The sequence below is a fragment of the Pocillopora verrucosa genome, chromosome 9 (assembly GCF_036669915.1).
Source record: "Pocillopora verrucosa isolate sample1 chromosome 9, ASM3666991v2, whole genome shotgun sequence".
Taxonomy (NCBI): Eukaryota; Metazoa; Cnidaria; class Anthozoa; order Scleractinia; family Pocilloporidae; genus Pocillopora; species Pocillopora verrucosa.
Window position 1 is genome coordinate 6,904,641 of NC_089320.1, and position 23,922 is coordinate 6,928,562.

A 23,922-nucleotide genomic window follows, 5' to 3' on the forward strand; every position below is an offset into this window, starting at 1 on the left:
AAACAGTGCGCATGCTCTGCAGACTAGTCCATTTGATACTCCAGCGTGAATATATGTAATTTTCGTCGGGGAATGAACAGAACATCGTTTTATACTTTTTGGACTGATATTGATGTGATCCGAAGGGAAAATTTAATGGAGTGTGTTCTTACGGTAAAGTTTGAAGGGTAAGTAGAATTCTTCTAGTTATAGTTAAACTAAAGCTGATTTAAGGTTATTCAGAAAACTCGTTGCGTGATCCCGTTCCATTCACCACTTCTATTTACAAAATACACTTGATCATCGATATTTGTTCAGCACAAGCTTTAAACTTGAATATGTTTTCAAGTAACCTCTTTTGGTATGAAAAGCTGGTTTACAATCGAAATTAGTTTTGTATCTGTAGCGAGTAATTTCAAACTGCTGCTCAGTCGACTTGCTCATTTACAAGCTCTTGTGATCGACGGTTAGCCTCATGTGACAGAGTCCAGCCATTCCGCCCGATTGCTTTCACAAAAATGCAATAGCATTAAATCTGTAACCTTCTTTGCGTTTGCAATACGTCGATATCACTTCACGATCAACCGCCGTTGTTTGACGTTTTCGTCCATTTCTTACTATACAGTGTCACCTGAAGTTGATGAAAGTAACCGTACGCAAATTCACGGTCGCAGACAACTTTACCTTCAGCCAGTTTAATATTAATTCCACTTCACTGTCTCGAGACTGTGTATACAAAAGGCGCCTTTTGTTAAGTATGTTAAGAGATGGCTACCATCAAGGTAATGTTGTTATTTGCATCACCTACAAATGTAATAGTTAAACCATAAATCGAGCGTGAGTCATGGTATTTAGAAATCCCTTCGGGATCTCTTAGCAGTTCCTTAACGAAAAGTAGTACTTTGGATTATATAGGTTCTCTCTTTGTTAAATTTTTTAAAAAATGTGCGACTGCTGGTCATTAAGTTATTTGAGAACCTTGACCGACTTCCGGTAATTTAGTTGTAGGAAAACCATGCCGGTCATAAAGCCTCAGAGAAGATTTTAATCTCTTAAAAAAGCCGTGGCAGTGAAAATAAGCGAAAAGTTCTCAAAACTCGATGTGGGAGGGTAAAAAATTATTTATCAGAGAAAGGCCTTAAGTTTAGTCATGGCGGCAAAGAAAAAAGGAGAACTTTTCGATTTCAGCGGGAAAGCTGCAGCAGCAAAGCAGATCATACCAGCCTCTTCAGCCAAAGGGTAATTTAGTATTATCAACTGAGTGATGACGTAAATTGGCCACCTTTATGTATCCGCATGGATAAGCGCCCTGTCCTACCGTTTAACTGTTACTGAAAAAAGATTGTACTTCTTTTTTCTTTGAGTCAAGAAAAAGTAACTCATAATTCTTCGAGAAGTGCGACTCATTTTCTCATTTGTATAACTCCAAGTTTAAGTCCACAATTTCAATTCACTTTCCCGGAAAAAGTAAAAGAGCCTCGTGAGTTCAGGGCTTTTTACCGGAATGAGGGGGGCCTGGGGGTTAGCGATGTTGCAGTTTTGATTCTTTTTTTTTTGATGCGGTATTGCGGTGAAGAACAACTGGTATCGTGCTGTTGCGGTAATCTCAAAGCTTACGGTGTAGGATGTTTGTAATTTCAAACCGACAGTGTTCGGTGAAGTAAACCATTTCCAGTGTTGCGGTTTATCCTTTAACTAGATTTTGACAACCCGTGGCTAATTATTGTAAACACTTGGCACTGTCGAAAAAAATAAGCATTACATCCGAGTTAATTTTTAATAAATATTAGCTGTTTTATCCCAAAAAACGATTGTGTTCAAAACAAAGATAGGAAGATCTATCTTTTGTTCTCACCCTTAGCAACACTAAGTTAACCGCCTAGTTGAAAGACGCTGGTTACGTCTGTCATACAATCATCCCAGAACTAGACAGATATTCTCCTGACAACCAGCTTGGTATGTTTCCGTCGCCAATTAGCATTACCATTCCGTCTAAGGATGGATAGCATTTCTGTCCTATGATGTGAAGAGTTCCTTGTCTACACTTTACAAAGCTCGCTTGCATAGTCTTGTTGACAAAATTTCAGCAATCAGACAAAATCTCCAAGCAAGGGATATCCACTGTGCTGATGGGATCATCTTCCTAACTTTTGACGGTGGGCCTATCAAAGCAATTCCGTTTGCAGACGGGGCAATCAACATCTTGTCCCAGCCAAGAACGAAGGATGATTTCATCCACCTTGTTAATCTACTCTACCTGCCATCCGTGGGGACTGTTGGAGAAATAAAGGAGAGGCTAAAGATCTACCCTTCATCCCTCAAATCCAGATATATTCTGGATAACATAAAGGCTGATGAAATCCATTTCTGAAATTTGAAAGACAGTCATCCTTTGAAAGTACGCCGTGCGCCGACGATGAACTGATATACGCTGCGAGGAAGGACATCCAAGTGATTGTCTCTTTTCAAGTGGTAAAGGATAGCATCGGGCTGAGAGGGGTAAACATGCAAGAAATCAAGAAGTATGGGTATTCATGACAAAAGAACTACAGCATGTGTCTGCATGTGGGATACATTTTCCTGTCACATCGCGAGGAAAATTTCTCTGGAAGAAGTTCAACTGAAAGATGAACCATACATGTTGACAAGTTTTGGCTCACAAAGTAATCCTCTCTGGTCACCAAAACCGGGCATCTCTGTGTACAATCAAGACTAGTGGAGAGGTCGAAGTATTTGCCGGCTGCGAAAGAAAGGAAGGTACCGTGGATGGGAAAGTACAGGATTGCCACTTTCGACAATCGATGGGCATCTGCACGGAGTCTGAAAGCGTCATTTACACCTGTGATGCCCAGACAAATTCCATCAAGACCTGCTCTAAAATGGTCGTGTGCGCCAAATTTCTCAACTCCGTTGGTCAGCTTTTTGACGCCTTTTCCATCCGTTGTAAAGGAACAGGTTACTCTGTTAAGCCTGCCGATGAAGCGCTCTCCCTTGTCTGCCAGTGTAAACAGCTTCTAGAGAGGAACACCAACGAGATCCGAATGAGTACTGGCATCACAAGCGCTATTAATGGACCTCACGGTCGTGTTGCCGCCAGGACCATGACCTCAGTTGCACTTCTTGAATGGGGGCTGCGGAGATTGTACAGCAATTTGCAACCATTCAATTAAAGTTCAACCAATCTCTTGAGTTGTATGACACAGGACGAAGAGAATTGCCATTCCACTGTTCATATCAAACAAGTGAACATGTCTATGATGTAGTGTGGTAGATCCTTTGAACTTACCATGAAAGAATCAGTCAAAAGGGTGACACAATGGGCCGCGTTTTATCATACAAGTAGGGAGTCATGGTACCCTAAACCAGAGGAGACAATACCATTTTGTAAAGTACCTTTGATAAAGCCACTTCCCATCGTCGATATGTCTAAAGCAAATTTTTTGCGATATTATGCGGAATTGGGCTTCGGCGTATGGAGCAGCATTGCGACAGCGGAGCCAGGAGACGACCATGGCAAAGCATGGCACTCTCCCTGAGTTTATATGCCAATCACAACTGTTGTTAAACCAATGAATGACAGCGAACCACCCGGTTCTTTATAAGATGAAGCACAACCAGTCGACATCATCGTTGACCACATCGATAGACAAACGATAAACTGCTAGTGTTAGTCACCACGATGACCAACTGTATAACCTTTTCTTATGAAATAGAAAATGGATTTGAAACAAAAAAAAACTAGACAAAGTAAGTCGTGAGATGAGAGGGAGCAAACTGCGAACTTCACTTTTTGTAGGAATATATTCTAACTTCAGAGGACGCAAGACTGACCTTAGGGAAGCACTGTCGTATCACTTGGCAGCAGTAACTTCTTTGGCTCATCTTGCTGTCATGTATTTATAATGAAGTGTAAGCCACAACAAGGAATTTTACATGCGGAGAATGCGATAGGAATGTCTTGTGATGTGTTTCTTGTGTTTGAAAATTAGAAGTAATGATATTGACGTTAAAAAAAAAAAACAACAAAACATTTAGACCAGGTAAATTTTGCGGTGTCGGTGTATTGATAATATTTCTTGCGGTGATGCGGTGTTTGTTCTATTTTGTATGCGGTGTTGCGGTATTCAGAACCCCCCATGTCCCCCTCCGGAATGGCTCACGTCAAACCGTCTCGCTTTACTATACGCATGTCAGGTTTCACAATGTTTTTTAAAGGGGCTACATGCGCAGTACGGGTCTTTTGAAGATTAGCAACCATTTACCGAGGTAGAGATGCCTAGGTGTGGATATACACTGGGCCTCGAAGGGAAAGTAACAATTAGATGATATAGCTCAAAGAGATGATTTTAGCACATTTATTCCTACTAGAATATGTTCCTACGCAAATCCCGCGCAAGTTGCTTGGAAGTGAATAGCAAAGGATGTTAAGAGTTCGAATGGCCAATCGGAGCGCGCCTTCAACACAATCCACTATTTTAGTATGTATAGATACCAAATAACTCCTCTGAAACCTTGGGACTCTTGCCTTGAGGGCGAATCTGGTTCAAAAACCTGAACTTGTTGAAAGTTTGCCAAATGGTTGACGCTTCTATCGAGAGATGGGTCATTGTATTGCATCATCAGGTTAATGCATATGCGTTAATGACCAAGCGTGAGGTCAAGATGGCTGGAAATTGGCGGAGTTTTTTCAATTTATTTATTTATTTTAAATTTTTTTTTCGTCCATAACCCAGCCCCCCTCCCAAAAAAAATAAATAAATAAAAGACCAGGCGAATATCCAACCATTTTGACAGAACAAGCTTCATCAATAAAGGATTTATTATATTGCAAAAAGATTTCGCTCTAATGAGAATCAACAATGACTTGTTTTTTTCGAGAGGCCGGAAAGAAAGCCAAACGGCGTTTGTGGCACAGAAAACACACGAGGGTCGTTTATGTGTTCTTTGTTTTGACTGTCTTCTCATTTTTGCGACTCCATCACCGAAATCACCGACATTGTTCAAACGTTTCAAACCTTAGAAGTTAACTCCATGATTTTTTTTCTTGCGTGGGGTCAAAGCAGGCAATCCCAAGCGAGCTTGAGCAGCCAATCAGATCACAGGATCCTCTTTATATTGCCCACGGGCGTTTTTTCGGCTATACGTTCAACATAACTAAAAGGTCGATATATTTGTCAGAGGCAACGGCTCAAGTAACGCAGAAAAATACTAACCACTCAGGCAAAAGATCTCAACGCTGCCTGGTAACGTTTTAGCGAGCTAAGGAAGAATGTTAGAAGAGAATGTCTCAGCTGTCATCAGCCTGTGATAATTGAGATGTTGCCTCAATTATAGTCGAATACATTAGTTTAAGTTGTGCATATTACAATTATGATTTGAAGTCTATCCGTGAGAAAGTAAAATAAATCATAACGCATGTGTCTTTTGAAGCTTCAAATAAAGGTAACTACAAATATCTGGTAAAGGAGTAATCATACTTCGCGTCATAAATTGATGATTACGCCTAGTAAGTTACCAAGTTTCTCAAATAGGACTATCGGCATATGCCTTAAAACCTCAAGTTCAACTCAGTAATTAACAACTCAGACTATGAGTCAATATTAAACTTGAATCCACCTCTCAGTTGGGTAAAGATTTCTATCTCCCTGCATGGCTACCAAAACAAACGGCTAAATATAGCACACTAACCTGTTACCTTGATTTTGATTTGCAGGTTTCCTTCTTATTCCAGATCCTGTTGCGTTACTTTAGAGGAACTCGCTGGAAAGTCTAGAAGAACACCAAGATGTTTGATTGTAACGTTGTGTTCAGAACGACTTATTTCGTCATTAGTTATATAAGTTCTTGAAATTAGATTCAGTGTCCTAAGTTTTGTACGGCAATGCACCTGACATTTCCTCGAAGATTATTCACGAATACTCACTGGCCTTCGACGAGTAACTGTGACATAACTGATACTGTACTAGACTAATTATATTAATCTTTCGTAAACCAAGTAACATCTTCAGGAGTTAAGAAAATTCATGCGACTGAAGTTACGACCAAGGAACATAGCTCGCAACTGGTCTTCGTGGTCAGAATACCCAAACAAGTAAAACTGATATTGCGTTTAAAGTTAATCAACCAATATGAAGCGATGAGAAAACGAACATTCTGAAGAAGAAGTAACGAAGATCATACCACATTGGGAATGTGGAGTAAGAAAAACTACTCTTCCTATCACTGATGTAATTGTCATTTCATCCATTTGATCTGTTTTTTCTTGAACTTCATTTTGAAATTTTTACTTTAGTAATATCTCTACTTCATCAAAGAAAGATCTTTGACGTAATCTTCATCCGATTTAAGGGTGCCATCTAAAGAATCTCACAAAACGAGATCAATATCTTTGATCAAGTACTTAAGGTGCCATTAATCTGCGCTTAAGCCGGAAAGTACAGATACCTCTCTGATGAGGCAGCAATATAACAATATTGCACTACACTGCAAAGTCAATAAATTACTCGATTGTGCTTTAATGGCTGAATCTGTTTAGCAAAGAGAACTTGAGAACTTATAGAGAGCTAGAGGACATTTTCACCGAAGCAAATATAATCGGTAGAGCACTTCCATGCAGTCTTTCCTAAAATATACATGATCTGGAGACTTTAAACTCTCGCACTCCGAAAAACATTAGAAGGTAAAAATCTTATTTTAGAAGATATTGTTATTGTCTGGTAAGGTTTGGGGTTGAATGCCCACGAATCCAATACAATAAAATGAATTAATATTAATTCGAATAATAATAATAATAATAATAATAAAAACCATCGTGAAGATTTTTCATATCCATCCAGGTATAAATTATTCAATACGCAAAAAAATTTTTCTCACAGACTCAACGATATATAGATGCGATCATGTTCTAAAGCTAAAAATTAATTCCATACTAAAATCTAACGCTTAAAAATCGTTCAAAAGCTGTCAAACTGAACTAAATCAGAGAAACTCCTGCGGCGTTAATGATAATATTGATAATAATAAACACGAGCGATAATTCCAGCTTAACACGACGAAAAGGGATCCTTCATGTGCATGTGCATAAACTTTGCAAAAGGGAGCAGCAACAATGACAAGGAGAAACGCGGTTTTTTTTTTCAAGTTTTCAACGCTCTTAAAGCTATAGCCGGAATTTGTGGACCGACCTGTTCCGACAACATTCTACACCTTTTCGTGTGGACCTTCCACGAATGGAGTGTACTTCTGTAAGTGAGAGGGGTGTATAGGACATTATTCTTCCTTAAGCTTTCTTCAAAAGAGACAGTAATCTGCTGTTCTCAAAGACTGAAGGCGATTAGTAAAATCACATAGCACTTAACAAGTATGAAATACAAGAAGGACAGACAAAACAATTTGGATATTAAACACAAGAGTCAAACTTATAGCAATTTGCTTGTTGTTGATTGCCTTTCCATCGAAGTTCTGCTCATGATCGTGAAGATCTCTGAGTTTTTTCACTTCTGGGGTATTCAGCTTTTTCAAAGCTGTCAACATATTTAAGCTATAGAATTCGTGGCCCGACCCGCGAGTGCACGACATCTTTAAGTGTAGGTCTACCACGAGTGGCGCGTACTTCTGTTACTGAGAGAAGCGTACAAGACAAAGGGGGGAGGGGGAAGCTACTTCCCAGATATTTTCTTAAATGAAATCGAAAACACGTTATCACTGGCAAAGCAATCTCAGTGGAAATTGCCGACGGGTAACTCCATGGCAGACGAACAGAACTTGTCCACAAGGAACAACAGGGCAGTTAATTAAGGAAAGTGAGGAACTTTGTGACGGGATTCTCTCCTGGCGATATGCACCTCGATGGAACCTTGTGGCAAGATTCTCACCAAGCAATAGGCACTTCTATGGCACCTTGTGATGGGATTCTCTCCTAAGGATAGTTACCGTTATGAAGCCAAGTGGCGAGAATCTCTCCTAGCGATAAGCACCTTTACGGAACCTTGTAGTGGGATTCTCTCCTGGTGATAGGCACCTTGTGGCAAGATTATTTCCTGGCTATTGGCACCTTTAAGTAAACTTATGGCAAGATTCCTCCCAGCGATTGGCACTTCCATGGAACCTTGTAGTGGGATTATCTCCTGGCGATAGGCACCTCTATGGAACCTTGTGGTGGGATTCTCTCCTGGCGATGAGCACCTTTATGAAAACTTGTGGCAAGATTCTCTTCCGGCCATAGGCACCTCTTTGGAACCTTGTGATAGCATTCTCTCCTGACGATAGGCACCTCTATGGAGCTAAGTAGCAAGATTCCTCATAGCAGAGGGCACCTCTATGGAACCCTCCCACTATTTTCCCGCGCAAAATTGTGAATCAGTACGTGAGAGAACTGCTATCATACAAAATTTACGAAAATAAAGTGAAACGTTCATAGAGATCGGAAAAAGGAAACACAACAAGGGAAAAAAATTAAAAAATGAGAATTTTCGAACTCGAACTTTAATTACGCGTATTCTGTTGATTAACCATTTCGCTTTGACCTTTGTCAAGAAAGTTGTTGCGCTTTTAAAACACAGTAACTAGCTTTTATATCAAAAGTACTGAGTATTAGCCACGAGAATCACAGTGAATAAAAATTGTACAATTGTACTGATTATAACCGTAGCCAATCGGGAGTATGAACGAAAAGGTTTCACTATGATAAGATAAACGACGAAATTTCATTCGTGACTAATAAACGTAGTGAAGGCAAAGTCACCTCCCAGCTGCCGCAAAGTAAGCCGCGGGCTTTAAAAACTTTTTGAGGGAAGGTTTCTTTTTTTGCTTAATTGAAGAGTTTTTGTTAATACACGACAACACCTTTCAAACTAATAAGCAAGATGTTAGATCTTTCGAAAGATTTCTGTAAAAGAAGTACGAAGACAGGGGAAATGGAAGATAATCCAGCTGTTGAGCTCCATGAATACACGAGCTAAGATTAGGATAGCAATAAATACGAGCCGACTAAAGGTGGGTGTCAGAGTGTTTTGGGGTATCCTCGAGTTCTGGATATCCCCGTAACCAAAACACCACCGAGTGTTTTGGATAGCCCCTCTGGGGATACACAGAACACTGAAAGTGAATTAAACAGGTGACTAGGACAAGTAACGTGGCATACTCTTTTATATGTCGTGGACAAAACATAATTACTTGAAGATGTCAGAAAATTGTCGTCCAAAGTTAATTTTCGCACTTTTGATTGTGGTCGGTAGAGAGAAGTGTTGATTTGTTGTGAAGCGTCTTGGAAAGAGCGATCAGTCAGGAATTTCAAGTGAGTTGCGTCACATGTAAACAGTGCAGCCGATCGATTTAAGGATTTTCCATTTGTTGGGATTTCGCGTTTAAGAAATCATAATTTAACTCTATAAATATTATTAAAATAAATTTGTTATTTTCTGGAATATGTGGATTGATGTAAATGGCAAAACTATATAACAAAGAAAATCGAAGTCCCTACGCGATTAAGACATTACAGCGTAGAAAATGCTTTGTGCGACTTCCATTCAATAAGCGGCGCTCGCTCCTTCGTTTTCTGATACTGCTCAACTTGTGATTAAAATCGTACGCACGGATTTTCCGCGAAGTAATTTTTGTTTGATTGTTTACAACCCCTGTGAGACAACTTGGTTCTGACAAACTGAAAGCAAAAAACTAGTGTAACCTCCTGAATAATCATACCGTGGGCGTTTAACCGCTGTAGCAGGTGTTCTTTCCAAATAACAAACTGTAAGGTTTTCTTCAGTTCGGTCTCAAAAGGAAAAATTTTAAGGTTTATTTCCATACAAAAGAGGGTTTACAATATTTTCTTTTCTCCTTCATTACATCAGAGTGAGTCAGAAGTAGAAAATGTAATTTCGAAGTTTTAAAAGGAACATATTCTTCACAATATTTTATAATGCATTTAACAATACATCACGTTTATCAAAGCTCTTATGTTTCATACCTGAGATCGTGATGTTGAACAAAACACGTGGATCTTCTCGTTTACGAAGGAAGAGAACTACAGATCTTAAAATTGAATACAATGACGCGGCTGAGAGAAAATTTTAAGCGATACAATCCTGAGTACGGTGAACACCCGATCGCTCTAAAATTTCGGCTGTAGCACGTAAACATTCTGAGCCAATCACATGGCGAGTTTTAGCTCCGAACTATCAAACGTGACCTTGGGAGCCCGATCCGAAAATTATTTGCGTACGATTTCAGTCTGCGATAATGGCGTCTGATGCGAAACGCTAGAGATACAGCGTAGCTAAGGCTTTAGAGATGATTTTTGACGATGGAAGTGAGCATGGTGGTATCTCTAGTGGTGAGGAATCCGAATTAGATAGAAAACTGGAAAATCCTAGCGAAGAATCGAGGTAAGTAATCTGTAAACATTCTTGCGATATTTAAATGCGTGACGCATGTGGTGTTGTAACATTTACTTTTACTTTTCGCGCACGAATCCTTGTTTTTTGCCTTGAGACAAACCTGAAATTGTATATTTGTGAATGAAAAGCAACATATATTATGATCAAACATGATTTTTGAGCGACAGAGAAAATAATCTTCAATGGAATGTTAGAACGCAACGACCTAAATTATCAGCCGATGACAGATCGAATGACGCAGTGTGCGTCCAAACTAAATCAAATAAAATCTTTTATTTTTAAAACGATAGTTGAACATATATCGACCTGTACATTATGTTTTGTATGTTTTTTAGATGTGGTTCTACTTGTTACATACTGAAAATTCACATAACAGACAAATTATGCTCAAGAATGAGTGGAATGATATAAAATGACAGTTTCCGGTTCCACTTCTGAATTGTTTACTCTTGAAAATACTGGTGGTGCATTGCAAGGGAAAGGCTTTTGATATATGTTGCGCTTTATGTATTTTGAGGTTGATTATCTCATTTGTCCCTGTTTCAAGGCAAAATTTCAAAAGTTAAACAAAGAAATATAGTTCCAATGGTTGCACTGTAGACTTCAAGAGGGATTAGTAAATTTGGGCTTGGGGTGAGGATGAGGTCAGACTAATTAGTCAGTATGTCAATCAGTGTTCACTAAATATGTGTAACACATCTCAGATTTGTTATTTTCTAGCCAATTTTTTATGGAGATGTTGCCCATATAACAAGGAACCTCTTTAGTTAATTTTTGCCTCATTACTTCATATTATTTGGGTATCACTTAATTCACAGTTCAAATTTTGATGATATTTTATGCTAATTAATGTTAGTTTGAAAGCATTCAATGAGGTTGTTTCCTTTTTCTTGGAGAGGAAACATGCATTTCAGGAAAGCTTATTTACTGCTGTTTCAAGTGAGGTATAGCTTACTTCCCTTGTGTAAATACTTGGTGAGGAATAAATTTTTCAATAATCTGGGTCAATTTTTATGGTTTTGGGGTAAAGTTTGGAAAAATTCTAATTAATTCTGTATTTGTTCTTTTTCAGCCAGAGTCTCTGGATGTCTTGCCCATAAGATAAGGAATATTTTATCTTGGAAATGTTTCCTTGTAACTCCAATCCATTCAGGCCCAGGCTGTTTCAAAGTCAAAAGTTGTACAATAATTATATATAATTAAACACCGAAGTGTACATTAAATTTTTCGTGATTCGAGTGCGACGTTTATTTAAGGTTACCTCCCACCTTCAGAAGCTAAAAAAATCGATGTTTCTTTTACTTGACAAAACTGAATTGAAACATTCAACCTAACGTTTCCATTAAAAAAATTTCTGAAATATTTATAAGCATCTGAGTTATTTAGAGAAACGTATTTTCAAATAAAAGTTACTAAATCAGGAAGGTATCATAATCTCCGACCTAGGCGAATTCCCTGGCGGGTGTTTCCGCAGCAACCGCTCATGTTGGGGCTCGATTTTCATCTTATTTCCATATTTTGTTTACATCGCGGTCTTTACAAAATTCACACGTGGAAGCTCTTTGCTTATGGAGAAATCTTTACTCGTGCAAAAATCAAAAGCGGAAGAGAGCCCACAGAAGAAAGGAAGAGTACCAGAATTTGCCATACATACAAAAAAAATTAAAATCGAGATTTCCTTTTCTTTAGCCTTGATACAGAGAATTTTGTATTTGATCAACTATTTCTCTTTAAATTGATAGTTTTCTTTATTCTCATCATCTATCTGGTTGATATTGTATTGATATTGTAAGGACAAATTCCGTCTTGGTCACTCATGGGAGTTAAAGGGTTAATACTTCTGCAATACATAAAGAGAGTAAAGATCTAATGTCAAATATGCTCTCTCGACATTAGAACTGGTAAATTCAAAAGGGCTCGTGTCTGGTTCACTCGAAATTTCCAACAGCGATTGAAGCAATGATCACTGTGCTATTTGAGCCTGTTATTCGAATTAACGCTGAAGCGTTTATTCGAGGGCGGTGTTTATTAATATTTCTGCTCTAAAATGCGGCGTCTAATCGAATAAATTCGGTACTTAATTTGCCTTTCATCTTTGCCTCTCTCCTGATGTAGCAGACCTAGTCAAAACTTGACAACGAAGAAATCTAAAAAGCCTGGGAAAGATAACTACATCTGGGTTCTAGCATTATCGAAGCCAGCTAAGCGGTTATTGAAGGGTAATCAAGTCCGTGGATGAAGAGGCTGTATTTCTAATAAGAGGCTATTGAAATCAAGGGTAAAATTTCCGCACAGCCCCATACTACATTATGCATTCAGTTCTTGGATAGAGAAAACAATGACAAAAACAATACATTGCCATTGGGAAAACAAATTTGTTTTACAATAGTATGGGGCTGTGCGGAAATTTTACCAAATCAAGAGTCACTGTCGCTGTGTCGACTCGCGGCCAATGTAGCCAAGATAAGCCAAACACAATTGGAATTAGAAAAACTCTAATCTGAAGGAAGATTTGAGACGGTGCTTTAGAAACTATTCTCAGTCTAATCTTGTCAGTGAAGCAATCGTCTTTTTGTGAAAAGTGAAATCAAATGCAATACTGCTTTTAGAGTTACAATCGGGCAAAAGACATTTTAAAACGTTTCCTCATCCAATCCAGCTCGATCTTTCTTTCCATGTGCAACATGCTGGTTGGTTTCTGCTCACCTTCATTAAAGCTTCAAGATCTTCAATATTAAGACGAGGATATGTTATTATCCGTGCCACAATCCCTCGATTGAATGAACGGTAAGACAGCACAGCTCTTACTTAATTTATCACGCATGCCGGCAACGTGGCTTTTTGATTGACGGTTTCTGATTAGAGCAGGTTCGAGTCAGACACAACACATGGGGCGCGGGTGAAAAGAATTTCAAAAAGAATTCTTAATTCTCTAGGTCATCAGTTGAATTACTGTTGTGTGTTACCCTCCTTAAAAAAAGTTGTAGTTAGTATGTATCAGTTCATGTGAGCACAGCCTCTTGAGACCATCAAGGCAAAGTCCAAAAAGTACAAGCGTCTCGATGAAATTTCGCAAGAGAGCCATAGTAAAATGCATGCACTTGCTAACATTGTACGCTTCACTTCTCACCAACTAAAAGTTAATTAGGAACCAGAATGAATATGAAAGCACTCTTTAAGTATTTTGTGTGTATGTATTTTCCTTTCCACGCCGGAAATTCTTGAGAAAAAGGAAATATTTCCCTTTTCAGCGATATGGAGGATAAACATTTTTTTTCCGAAACAAATAATTGGAAGTTCCACTCATTCTCACTCCGTTTGGTGTTTTCCATTACCCAGCCGAACTTACTGACAACATGCAATAACCTTATGACGTTTAATGAAGAACGGATCATGTGTAATGTAGGTAGTACTGAATCGATATAGCGGTCGACACATCGACCGACTATCGACCGGTAAATCGACTGACTTTCGATCGTGATGTCGGCCGATATATCGACATATCGACCGCTATGTCGATCAAGAGTCGGTCGATGTATTAGTCGATGTGTCGACCGACATATCGATTGAGACTCAATCAAAATGTCGACGGACAGGCGGTCGATATGCAGTGTCGGTGAAGTGACTATTGCAATTGTCGGTGTATAATCGCTCAGGCAGCGGTCGATGGTCGGTCACCACCTGTTCACCGCCTATTCCCGACATAGCGACCGATATGTCGATATATCGGCCGACATCACGATCAAAAGTCAGTCGATTTATCGGTCGATAGTCGGTCGAGGTGTCGACCGCTATATCGATTCAGTACTACCTACAGTCAGACGTCCACAACAAAATCGAAGTCACCCACGAGAGAGAGAGAGGGCATTTTTTTCTTAATCGAGGGCATTTTTAGTAATCAAGAGAGGGCATGATTACCTGTTAATGATTGGCTAATCCGTTGCATTGCTAATCCGTTGCTTCCCAGATAAAAATAGACTACGCGCGTGATTTTCCTTTGTATAAATTTTGCCCTTTATTGATAAACAAACAAAAACAAAATTTTGGAAAATTTTGAAAACTCTCGTGCAATTAATCCCTAATAGTACTTGGCCTCATGTGATTACCTATACTAATCACATGATTTCGAGTACAATTTGGAATAAATAAGCAGGAGTAAATTTTTTTCAAAGACTAACAAAATTGCGCGAGCCCTACATAGATTCACTCTGACGAAAGGCTGTCGCTCGAAACGTCAGCTTTGAAACCCTTAACGGTGGCCAATTTACGCTATCAACTCAGTTGATAATACCAAATTACCTTATACAGAATATAGGTACATAGGGCCACTGATATCCACCTTGTCGTTAGTCTTTAAAAAACAAAGATGACACCAAAGGCCGCTCTGCTGTGACTCAACGAGATGCAAAAAGTGGCCCTAAATTCTGTAGTTTTGTCCCCTACCAGCAAATCACTCACCTTGGTTTCCACTAAAATTTCACGAAACTGAGCTGCGTCAATATATAATATGAATGCTACACAGATGTGGATTTTTGCCCTGCTGTTCTTCTGAACTGCAAACTGCAAACCAAGCAAAAATGTTAATAAATTTGAGTTCTAGCTTAATTTTTGACAAATATGGACAGAGCACACGCAATGAAGTGACGAGGGGTTGCTCTTTTTAAGAGGAATTTGAAACCCATAAGCTTTATCTACCAACCATGCAGATATCCCCTCTATTGAATTCAAGGGAATAAAGTGCTTACTTCGTCATTTTGGGTCGTCATTTAGCCGAAATTCATTTTTTCATCACCTAGATATAACTGGTAGGCTGGTTTTAAGTTCACAGAACGCTGTCCGTTAAGCAGTACCATTCCTGACCTTTATGCTTATTTTTACATTTCTTGAGCTCGAGGAACAAAGTCAGTTTTAATAAAATGGTGGATAGGGTTAATACATGTCTCTTCTATTTTGATGAATGTCAGCTGTGTGAGAATCATGCGTCTCAAGCAGGCCCAAGTCTCCAGGGATCATCATTTATTTGTGTCAAAACGTGAACTCTGACCAAAAGTTTTAAAGTTCGTTCGTCACGAGGCAAAAGTATGGTGAATATTAGAAAAACAACAGCCATGAAACAACTAAACATCCACTGCAAAGGCGTTGCACGGGATGTTCAAGATGACCATAACAATTACGTCAATTATATTACTAAACAGCTATGTAAAGGGTTAATGATCTAAAGAGCAAACCAATAGGAAACATGTGCGGCATTGAACATTTCTGAGCCGTCCCACGTAGAAAAAAAAGTGAAATCACCGACTTTTACGTCCTCTTGGCAGGGACTCCTCGACCCAACCCATGTTATGCCGAAGAAATGGTTGAACATAACGAGTTATTCGGGAAAATCTTAGAAGATAATAAATAGCGTTTTTTCGGCACGTTTTAAGTATCGTGCTATTGGCGAAAATCTTGAGGAAAATGAATCACGTTTATTCGGCAACGTTTCACCACACGTCGCCATAGTGACATCTTAAACTCGGGCTCTCTAAATTGCAGTACCTTAATAATAAGATACATTACTCAGTTCTGACTGAATAAGATAAATTCAGTTTCCAGGTAATTCAATGCAGAAGAGGGTTAATTCATTGCAAAGAAGTAACAAACCAGACATTCTGATTCGTCAAAGAAACTCTCAGACAGCCAATAACGTGCGAGCCTTGGATGCCGCAACATTTGGATATGCTGAAATTTTGCGAGCGAAACAATGGCCGGCGTTTCAAGTAGGTTTTCTTTCGCTACCTCAACAGCAATACAGAAGCTGAAAAATAACTCTAACAACGAAAACACTGTAAAAAGCACAGCTTTTTGGTTGGTTTTTTTTGGAAAAAGTGGTGTTTAGAGAAGAGAATTGCCAAGGAAATCGAAAATTACGAGCCAACCCTGCTTAACACTTTACCCGAGCGATTCTACGTCGAAATTAAAAACAAACATGATTAAACCTCGCAAACGACGATTCCATTTCACCGAAAGTGATTCGGACACAGACTGAACAATTCCTTGAACTGTTTGGCCGGACTTTGAACTCTTTATAGTAGACTTTAAAAAAATGACAAATGATGGCAACCTTTTTTCTTTTATTTTTTTTTTCAACAGTATTTACACTAGTGATTAGTGCTATATCTCATTTGAAAGAGGACTATATTAGCTTTTCAGAAAAAATATATTTTGCCTCCAAAAATCCATGGATTTTAAATCATGCCAAGAAAATGGCATACAATTTGCATGATTATTATACAATTATATAATTATTGTACAACTTTTGACTTTGAAACAGCCTGGGCCTGAATGGATTGGAGTTACAAGGAAACATTTCCAAGATAAAATATTCCTTATCTTATGGGCAAGACATCCAGAGACTCTGGCTGAAAAAGAACAAATACAGAATTAATTAGAATTTTTCCAAACTTTACCCCAAAACCATAAAATTGACCCAGATTATTGAAAAATTTATTCCTCACCAAGTATTCACACAAGGGAAGTAAGCTATACCTCACTTGAAACAGCAGTAAGTAAGCTTTCCTGAAATGTATGTTTCCTCTCCAAGAAAAAGGAAACAACCTCATTGAATGCTTTCAAACTAACATTAATTAGCATAAAATATCATCAAAATTTGAACTGTGAATTAAGTGATACCCAAATAATATAAAGTAATGAGGCAAAAATTAACTAAAGAGGTTCCTTGTTATATGGGCAACATCTCCATAAAAATTGGTTGGAAAATAACAAATCTGAGATGTGTTACACATATTAAGTGAACAATGATTGACATACTGACTAATTAGTCTGACCTCATCAACAACCCAAGCCCAAATTTACTAATCCCTAAGGGCCTATTTACACGGTACGACTTTGTCGCATGCGACAAGCTTACGACAGGCTTACGACACGAATTGTTTCGTGTAAATCAAACCTACAACTCGCTTACGACTCTTAAGTCATGTCGTAGGCCTGTCGTAAGCTTGTCGCATGCGACAAAGTCGTGCCGTGTAAATAGGCCTTAATACATATATTGGTAAAATTTCCGCACAGCCCCATACTACATTATGCATTCAGTTCTTGGATACGACAAAAACAATACATTGTCATTGGGAAAACAGATTTGTTTAACAATAGTATGGGGCTGTGCGGAAATTTTACCTCATGTTTATCACAGTATATATTGCTTTTCATTCACAAATATACATTTACAGGTTTGCCTCAAGGCAAAAAACAAGGATTCGTGCGCGAAAATTAAAAGTAAATGTTTCAACACCACATGCGTCACGCATTTAAATATCGCAAGAATGTTTACAGATTACTTACCTCGATTCTTCGCTAGGATTTTCCAGTTTTCTATCTAATTCGGATTCCTCACCACTAGAGATACTACCATGCTCACTTTCATCGTCAAAAATCATCTCTAAAGCCTTAGCTACGCTGTATCTCTAGCGTTTCGCACAAGCGACTACATACAGGAATAGCTCCGACGTGTGATTGAATGATAAAAATGGTAAAAGTTAATAAGTTACATCTTAACTCCTTGCTCGTGAGTATTGTTAAGCGCGTGTCTCGAAGCGGAATAATGAAATATCAATGCGAGTGAAAACACCGATGTGTCAAACAAGAAATGGTTACTTACGTACCGAAGGGAAGGCAGCCTTTCTTGTTCAGTGAGGTCGTTCAGCGATATTCCGGCGATGACAAAGTCATCTGCTGACTAGTTCCGCTGACTAAATTCACTTAGTCAGTTCACGCGGACGACCAGAGACTAGAGCCATTCCTGTATTTCACTGCTGACAGGAATAACTCCGACTCAAACGTTTAATAATTTTTTTTTCAATAATTTTTTAAACAGTTTTTGAAAAAAAAAAATGAAACTAAACTAGTGAGCAGTGCTGTGCGAACAGCAGTTTTAAAACTTCTTTATTCTCTGACGCGTTTCGTCCAACTGTCGTAAGCTCCTTCAGGGAGCTTCACAAGTTAACACCAAACGCCTATATTTATAAGCTATTGTTAGCGGCTATTGAGGGGGCCAAGGACCAAGGGCCAAGGAATAGGCAAAGTTGTGAAAATTTTGAAAATTTCTTTTGAAAATTTGTTAGGCAAGGTGAGAATATTTTTCGGAGCCACGGTTATAGCTAAAAATTGTCAAATTTGAAAAATTGAAGCGGTTTTTTTACAGATGATGCCTGGAAAGCAGTTGGCAAATTAGGTTAGGATGGTTCGTGTACTTTACAGAGAATGTGGCTACTGCCACTGGTTTGACTAGTAAGACGTTTTTTTGGTTTGTTTTGTCTTCTTCCTTTTTTAGGTCTAGTGGAGTTGTTAGAAACTACCAAACAAAATTAATCCGCGACTTTCTTCCTTTAGGTGTTGTACAAAAACAGATGAAGAGCCCGATGAATGGATTTGTCCTTCAAGTAAACAACAACCTATAAATCAGTTTTCCAGGAAAAAAACACTCCCTTGATTGTGGCCAAGCCATATTTCTCCAGCAGAGCATACTGTAAATTAAAAACATCAGTCGCAGCGTCACGCAACATTGCGTGATTTTCCAAACGTTAGATGCAGTTGCTGCATTATTTTAAAACTTAGAAACTACATGGCCTTGTAGTAATAAAAGAGGGCTTCATTTGCAAGCACTGTAGACTTCAACATAAGAAGAACTTAATAAATCGATCTTTCAGTTTTCATCTCAGTGTATGAATTATTCAGCCAGAACGAAAAAAAAATAATTAATATACGCATGAGTTGGAGCCATTCCTGTTTGCGGTGAAATACACGAATGGCTCCAGTCTCTGGTCGTCCGCCTAAACTGACTAAATGAGTTTTGTCAGCGGAGCTTGTCAGCGGATGACTTTTTCATCGCCGGAATATCGCTAAACGACCTCGCTGAACAAGCTAGACTCTGCCTTCTCTTCATTATGTAAGTAGCCATTTCTTGTTTGACCCATCGGTGTTTTCACATTGATATTTCATTGTTCCACTTCGAGACACGCGGTTAACCATACTCACGAGCAAGGAGGTAAGATATAAGTTAATAATTTTTACTATTTCTATCAATCACAGGTCGGAGCCATTCCTGTATTAGTCGCAGGTGCGTTTCGCATCGGACGCCATTATCGCAGATTGAAATCGTACGCAAATTATTTTCGGATCGGGCTCCCGAGGTCACGTTTGATAGTTCGGAGCTCCGAGCATTTCCAAAAAGGTCAGAGTCATCGTGCAATTTTGCACGATCGGCCTTGACCAAACCCATAGGGCTTGACCACGAAGAGATGTGAAAATATCATCGTATACTATTGTTTTGATCGTACGCGGTTGTTTTGACCGAACTCACAGGAGTTGCAGGGTTTCAATAAACTATTTTCACACTTGATGCGCGCGCTTTGCTTCTGCGTAATTATGATAAGCTATCTCCTATTTTATGTATATCATTAATACGTAATCACATGATTTTTCTCGTGCAATTCGGAATAAATAAGCACATGTTAGTCTTTGATAACTAATGAATCTCAAACAAAGTTCAGTTCTCTTCGTAAGGCTTCTCCAGAGGCTAGTACTGCGCGTCTTGGACTAGTATTTTGACTCACTGGTTGGGCTTTATCAGTAACTGTTGCTCCCGGCTGCCCCTTGATCTTGATAGACACCAAATGTTGTGCGACTTGGTAAATGAACCAGACGACCCAAATGGCCAAAAACTTTCACTACAGCAGCTCAGAAATCGCTATCTCTTGCGGGAATAAGCTTTTCGAACAAGTTTTCAGAGAGCTCTACTTGAAAACTCGTTTTTCAGCAAGATGTCCTATGTCACCCATGGAAATGCACTGTCTATTGCTCTCCTTCTAAAAATCCAACTCGAGATCGTTCTCTTAATTCAATTATCGGCATCACCGATTCGTCAGTTAGAGTATATGATGAAGGAAATTTCTCGTACGCGATTAATTTGTATTGATTATTTCATACTGAGCAGCGTTAAGAATTGATTTAATTCGTCGACCATAGATCACTATCGGTAAGCCGGTGTTAAAAGGTAAAATATGGATACCTCACCGTCGTAGAGGTTAACTCCTTTGAGCTCCACTAACACTGTGCAGAGTTTTACAAAATTGAATGTAGATGTTTGTTTCTCTCCAGAAAACGGTCGTACAATTCGCATTTTTAATTTGTAAAACTATTATTTGTTGTTTATCTATGATTGCTGTTATCTCTTTAGCCTAACTTGAAGTAATGAGCGAAAGATCGGTGAGCTGTGTTTTGTTTGAATTCCCCTAATCAGGTAGTTTCGTTCCCTTTATCTGTCGAAAGAAACTCGGATAATGCGTAAACGCCACAACTCAACTTCAGCATAACGTGTAACAGAAGCGTTGAGTTCCAAATGGAAATTAAATAATTTGCCGTTGCGGTTTCGGTTCGCAGATGACGCAAATCGTGGTGATTTCACATTGTTGTTTTGCACAGAACGACTTAGAAATGTACAACGTTTTAAAACGCAAGTGATGAGCTATTGTTCTGCCAATTAGATCTTTTTTTGGGGGCAAATTTTTGTTATTTTGCGAAAGAATCTGTCACCAGTTCCCCACCAAATTTTGTCACGGCTTACCAAACCTAAAGACGCAGTCGTCCTGCCTCGGAGCAGGACAAATTTTTGTTAGGCGTGAAATCTGACAGATTTGTCAACTTACAGGCATTGATTTGAAGGAAAATACCCATCAAGAAAATTTGATCTCTATTTTTAGTCGGAGTATTTCAATCCGAAGCCCGCCGAAATTATTTCTTAGTTACGCGGCAATCAAACAGTGAAGATGGAAGATTCGAACCTCGGAATGCTGCATAACGATTCTTACTCAGGATATAACTATTACGGTTCCCAAGTTACGTTCCAGCTGCATCTCCAGGGCCAAGTACTGTTCAATTTGTATCGGCTTAAGTAGTCGACAGCGTTTTCTTTTGGAGCCTTGATTTTTGTGTCCCATCGATGGGATGGCTATGTTTGGTAGATCCCAAAATTTTTCGCACGTTGCGATAGAGGCTTTTGTCTCATGCGATTGACACGTGGTTTACAAATATTTGCTGTGTCTCAGTGCGTCCTTGCTTGACATATCAAGAATTTAGCAGAGACAAATTTTGTCGAGATTTTTGGTAGGGTCAAACAAATTTTGTCAGTCTAGTGCGTCCGGACTTTTGCTCGTTTCACGCCTTTATACCGGTTCCTGACACTTCGTAAAAGAAAAACTCGCTTAAATTATATTTTTATCATAAACTGCAGTTATTAAGCTTTCTCCTGATATGTAGTTTGCTAAGAGCTTGGTAAAACTAGCGCGCGTACGAATTTTCTCCCGAAGTAGAAGAAGAAGAAGAGAAGTAACCTTAATCAATGATAAATATGTTCTGTCGTTCTTACTTTCTAGATTATTCTATTCGAAAAAACCTCAAAATGGTAATTTGGGGCGATACGGTTTCGTTCAGAGTTTTCGCCTCAAGACAGATTTCGACAGCTTACAAGATAGCTCACAATCTTTGTTGAGAGAAATACGTTGAAACTGTGCTGATAACGAAAACAATTTCCTGCTATCCAAAACAGATCAATGGCGAACACAATTACGCGTTCCTTCTTACCTCACCTTTCCAGTGAACACGCTTGTTCGAAGTTTTGTGGTGAAAATGTGAGGTTCGAGAAATCCGATAATTATTTTATAATCAATTATTGATATTCTACAATATTCTTATGACGCACTACGACAATTAGTTACTAATTTTTTTTTTTTTGAGAGGGAACGGTAACGAATCCTGCAATCTGATTGGTTCTTAACCCGGTCAGTATTTTCCTATCTCTGCCCACGGGCCACGGTAACGCTTTCGTGAGTCGCCGAGTACATCTCAACTTCCGTTGCCATTTTTTATAAATATAACTCGTTTTGCCGGCTGGGCAGTATTTTTAAGCAAACACATCTATCACTACCTCAAGCCGACGAATAACTTATGAATCCTCTCTTTTCTCTCTCTCAAATCACTTTGGTTGACAAAAAAAATATTGGTTTCAGAATGAATTTGTATAAGCAATAGTGTCGTTACGTTAGTTGACAAGCGGCCTAAAAACCGTCTGCAATTGATTTTAATCGTTCACAAAAAGTACCTAGAAAGTTAAAACGTGAGGTATTTGTTTACAGGTAAACTGAACAATGGAACTTTCATTCATTTAATATCTGAATTTTCTCAAACAATTTGTTCGTAGTGAAAGAGCGAGCGAAGTTTTAATTTCAGTTCGACAATAAATATACGCTCTCGGCGAGTCTTTCCAAGTCCGTTCAATTTGGACATTTGGGCCATAAATTGCACAACAGAAACCGAAGGAATTTATTGAGAAAAGGCCGCATTAAATCCCCTTGTGTCTCGTTGGAGTGTGCTGTTCGAATTTAGTTTTTGTGGAGGAAAGACAAGATTTACACACGCCGTTGCAGCAAACAAACGAGTAAACTCACAACTTCAAAAAAAAAATTTGAACTTATTCACAATTACTTTCCTGGCCGTTTACTTAATGAACAGAGGTAAATCTTCGTACATGAATGAATCGTCGATGAGAGTGAATAATGATTTCCGTTATATCATCGATTGTTTTTGAAGAAAACACTGTCGTGATAGTCCTTGCCAAACTAGTTCCGTTGTTTTTTGAACTTATTCACAATTACTTTCCTGGCCGTTTACTTAATGAACAGAGGTAAATCTTCGTACATGAATGAATCGTCGATGAGAGTGAATAATGATTTCCGTTATATCATCGATTGTTTTTGAAGAAAACACTGTCGTGATAGTCCTTGCCAAACTAGTTCCGTTGTTTTTCAAATCTTCTTGCGCTTTTTTTTTCTTACGCGCTCTCTAATTGACAGGTGTCAGATTGTGACAGATACTCGTAAAAATAACGTTTCAAACTTTGTTTGGAAGCCTTTTAAATCACTTTTATCATTACGCAAGTGAAAATGTTTCGGTGAGGCATCTCTCTTTAATTTGTATCACCTTTACTTCGACTACCATTTACTCGCTCAAAAACTGTTCAGTTTATGGAAGATCTTGCCGTATTTATAGCCGTAAATCATTCGGGTTCTTTCAGAATGTATTTCGTTAAGTTTAAAAAAAATATATATATGTTATTTACCGGCTAAGGGTCGGTCCGTATGGTGAAAAACTGTGACCTCGGCCTTGAAAATGCTGCCCTCGGCCCACGGCCTCGGGCAGCATTTTCAAGACCTCGGTCACAGTTTTTCACCATACGGACCTCCCAGCCGGCAAATAACATACATTTACGTCCGATTTTAATTTTTTTTCTGTAATGTGACTAACATTCCACAATATATTGAATCTTGTGATTACCGATCTAATCAAAACTATGACCAAATTCTCGAACGTGATTGGTTATCACCAGCCCGATTTCAGCACTAATTGGACAGTGTATGCGTCACGCTCGTAATTGGACAGTGTGATAGGAGACAGTTAACACGACATGCCTACGTAAATGGACAGAACGCGTCAT

The 23,922-nt window shown here is 38.8% G+C and overlaps 1 protein-coding gene and 1 long non-coding RNA gene across 14 annotated transcripts in view; one reads left to right on the forward strand and one right to left on the reverse strand.

Moving 5' to 3' along the window:
* LOC131777631 (uncharacterized) overlaps window positions 1-23,922 on the reverse strand; it is a 74,271-nt gene that overhangs the window by 21,696 nt on the left and 28,653 nt on the right. For 5 of the 12 annotated variants that reach the window (XM_066172094.1, XM_066172081.1, XM_066172082.1 and 2 more), the window contains 2 exons: window positions 14,835-14,936; window positions 5,668-5,748 (listed from right to left, as the gene is read on the reverse strand). The gene's annotated coding sequence lies outside the window, so the exon portion shown is untranslated. Of the gene's footprint in view, window positions 1-5,667; window positions 5,749-5,866; window positions 6,020-9,946; window positions 10,068-14,834; window positions 14,937-15,121; window positions 15,253-23,922 lie in introns of those variants that run through there. The other 7 variants (XM_066172086.1, XM_066172084.1, XM_066172092.1 and 4 more) reach the window with 7 other exon arrangements.
* LOC136283376 (uncharacterized) lies at window positions 45-5,831 on the forward strand. Of its 2 annotated transcripts, none has more exons than XR_010718743.1 (3): window positions 45-167; window positions 605-761; window positions 5,693-5,831. It is a non-coding gene; the product is annotated as an uncharacterized lncRNA (long non-coding RNA). The 2 variants fall into 2 exon arrangements; XR_010718744.1 differs by lacking the exon at window positions 5,693-5,831 and adding an exon at window positions 1,841-4,636.